The sequence below is a fragment of the Micropterus dolomieu genome, linkage group LG17 (genome assembly GCF_021292245.1).
Source record: "Micropterus dolomieu isolate WLL.071019.BEF.003 ecotype Adirondacks linkage group LG17, ASM2129224v1, whole genome shotgun sequence".
Lineage (NCBI taxonomy): Eukaryota > Metazoa > Chordata > Actinopteri > Centrarchiformes > Centrarchidae > Micropterus > Micropterus dolomieu.
This window is the reverse complement of record NC_060166.1, coordinates 34055335-34059361: the sequence shown is the minus strand read 5'-3', so window position 1 is coordinate 34059361 and position 4027 is coordinate 34055335.

Genomic DNA, 4027 nt, shown 5'->3' with positions numbered 1-4027 from the left:
AAACAAAGACAAGGTTTTTTTTCTCAGTGTCGTCACGTTTAGCGTGTTTTTTCAAAAAAAACGTCTGAGCAAATACATTTGTTCATAATTAGATTGCTGCAGGCAAGCACACAGAGACAGACAGACTGAGGGCAGATAGTCAGCGGTACTCTGGGTTCCTGGGAGGAGAGAAACAATGGTAGCAAATATTCAGTATTCACATGTCAACACTGGATTCTCTCTGGCTATCGTCACAACTTTGAAAAACTTTGATTCCGTTTGTTTGAATCTGCAGGGAGCACCTGAGGGGCAGGTGTGTTTTCCTGCAGAAAAATGAAAGTTGATGTCAGAACTTACTGCGTGTGATTGGCTTGAATCGTCCTAATGTGGCAAAGCCCACTGATCTGGAGCTCTAAAAAAGTAAAGAATGCCAGAAATTCTTTGCCAAGACTTTCTGACCCTATTTGGTCTTTGTAGTTGCTAAAATTAGACAAAAAATACCAACTGCATAAAATAATCAAATTAAAGTGTCTAACTAATCGTGATGTTTTAAATTACACTAATGATGTTTGCAAACCTAACAGATATTGAGTACCTCACTAATTGTAAAGCTGTGGACCGATATGATCCTTAAGGACAGCTTTAAATGAGAAGAGATAAACAGAAACTATTATGAGTGTAAATGTAACTGGATTTAAAAACAACTGTGCTTTCTTTATGCTAAAGAAGTCTTGTGCAGTTTCATCACGTTTTGTGTTCATGAATTATTCTCTTCCACATCCAGAAACAAAAATGCATAGACTCCAAAATATTCAGTAACTGGAGAACATACAACACCCATAAACCAAATAGTGGATATTATAATTAAACAGTGATAATGTTTTGTAAAACGGCTTCACTGGAAACTGATGTTAAATTAATTTGTTAGTACACAGGATTTTGTAAGAAAAAAGGTGCATTTATGGATTTCAACCGTCAAATTAAAGATCCACCTGTCCACATAATCTTCCTCTCATTCTCTGTCAGTGACATAACTCGGCAAAAACGTCAAAACTGTGTGTGTACTAGATCGAGGTTGAGTATGTGCTGCAACAAGCAGTAGTCATTTTGATTGGTGAATGATGAGATTTCTCGTTTCACCGATAAATAATTTGGTCCATAAATCATCAAGTCAGCACAACTTCATGCAGCTCAATGTGACGTCTTCTATTGTCTTGTTTTGTCTGTCCAACAGTGCAAAACCCAAAGATATAAAGTTTATAATGCTGTAAAACAAAGAAAAACAAAGCAAATCTTAAAAAAATGGCTTGATTTGACTATCATAATTATTGCAGATTTTTTTCACCCATAGACAGGACAGTGGATAGAAGTAGGAAACGAGGGAGAGAGAGAGACGGGGGTGTGACACACAGCAAAGGACCTCAGGTCAGATTTGAACCCGGGCCTCGTACATGGGGTGGGCGTCCTTCCAGTTGAGGTAAACTGTGGCTCACTTTGCAGATCACAACAACTGATGTTGAAATGGCCTTGAATCAAAACTTTCTTCTACCTAACGTGATAACTCTTAACGTTTCTGGATCTGACGTCCCTCTCCTCAACACGACCATCCAGCCTCAACTCTGCAACAGGCCAACATCCCCAATGCAAAGAATCAAGCCTCCTTACATCCTACATCCATCCATCCATCCATCCATCGTCAACCACTTATCCTGCGTACAGGGTCGCGGGTGCCTACCTACAAATCCGTAAATTATTCCCTCTGCTAAAGTAAAGATTTCACCTTCAGTCTAACTGCCAACAACTAATTGAATTTTCTTATTTCTGCTTTAATGTATATTTTTTATTATCTTATGATCTACATGCTGTTTAAAAAAAAGGTAATTTCCAGAGAGCAGGAGAAAAAACTGATCTGCATCCATCTGGCGCATTTTCAACAACAAACATTTGTTTTCCAGTGAGAACAAAAAACACAGACTATAAATACATTAATGATAAACCAAAAGGTATTTTATTCGTCATTTCATCTCGGCCGACAGACTGAGGTTGATGTGAACAGAACAGCACAGACACACACAGACAGGCAGGGTACCCACGAGCTCACCCACACCATTCATGTTCAGATTGTTGTACGATTGTTGTCTGTCATGACGTTAACCATGCTGACTTTCACACATCTGATTGTTTCTGCTGTCAACAGTGTAAAATGGTTCAAATAACATTACATTGTGTAATGTTATCCGTTAACGAGTTAGCTGTACCCCGCATGCTTTGTCTTGTGTGTATCTACAAAGTGTGTCAGTTTATTCTGCTGTTAATATTCATAATCCGACAGCAGAGGACTGTACTGTGTCACTTTCCACATGGAAGATTTGCTCATTCAAAATTCACCTCTTTTAACTCTCACTTTGTTTGTTGTGTCCAACATGCATGTAAATGATTGCATTGATCTGGCATTCACACCTAATTAAGATGCATAAAGTGTGTTGAAATAAAACAAGATTAAAGAAAGTTACAGATCTCAAGACATGTTTTATGATAAACACAAACCAGACCAACAGGTCAGGACAGAATTTATAATCCTGAATAAGGTACAACCTAAAGAAAATCAGGAACCGCCAGATGTAATAAAATCTCAATATTACACTTTTAAAAAACTGAGAAAATTATAAACCTGGCAAAAATACGCTTCTGAAAAAATAAAACAAATTCTGTGTGGGATTCTTGAGCTCTACAGCCGTGGAAATTACCTGCACAAAGAGGAAGATGTAAACTTTTAAAGTCCAACTGAAATCACATTAATTAATCCCTTCTTGCAAACAAAAATAATGTCAGTATTTTTATATTCTAATTTATTGTCAAAGGTATTTGGGGAAAGAAATGCTGCTTTTTGTTTCAGCAGCTGGGGGGGGCGTGTCCTCGTTTGATTGACAGATGCTGGCAGGTTTAGCTTGGGCACCGGCAGCTCAGGTAAGATGCTGTGCTCTGCACAATAACGGAGGTGAGGAAGTTAACCAAATGTAAATTTACTAAACCAACCAGTAACTCTTCATCCTTTAAGTCTTTTTCTCATTTGAAAACACGTCTGATAAAGTGTAAATGTTAGCTTTGTGTCACCTGCTGATGTTTGTTTTCGAGTGTGGAAGGCTCATTGTTGCCCCTTGTGGCTGTTGGGAAAAAACAACTTATTGACTTGGACAAAGTTCAAAGTCTGTGGCTCTTTTGTTGTGTAGCAGATTGCTGTCTTGCAGTTGGTCAGTGTGACCGTCTGCCTATGATATAACAGTGACGTAACAACAAAACAACAATTTGACTGGCTTACGGAGGCGGAGACGAATTGATGCAAAAATAGAGGGCACCATCATGAGACCAAAAAATAAACATTTCTGTCTTTTGGTTTCGGATCTTTTTCGGAAAGGAGAACCTGGGACATGTTATTTACACAACAGATATGTCGCTGTAGCAGCAACTTCAGCTGGACTTTAACCGAAAGAATTAAAAACACCAGAACTGAAATAACTGTTTTCATACAGTAGCAGTGATATTGAAACAGCATTCCCATTTGAAAGGATTTAGAAAAGGATTTTAAATGTTAATCTGACCAGGACGTTCCTACCAGGTCAGGAAAGTAACTTTACTTCCCAAAATACTCCAGCTGCGTTTACAAGATTATTAGACCTTTCCTTTTTTTGTCCATGTTTCCCTGTCGTTTATGGCTTTGTGGTGAGTTTAGAGGAGATTTAACATAAACGGATGTGAGGATGCCGTGACAGAGGGCTGCAAAGACAAGCTTCTTTTGACGAGTGATTTCTCTCCAGGCAAAACATGCAATCTCACAACTTACAGACAGTTAACCCCTTTTTTCTGAATATTTGGTCAGTCTGATATCTTGGCTCTCGACGGTGTGTCAAGTCATTTATCCATTCCTGTCTAATTCTACACTGATGGGATGTTGATCAGGACAGTTTAATGACCTTTCTCACTCTGGAACGTGTTTCTAACCTTTGACATTTTAAACCTGCTGAGTTATAATCTTCTCTGTGTGTGCGTG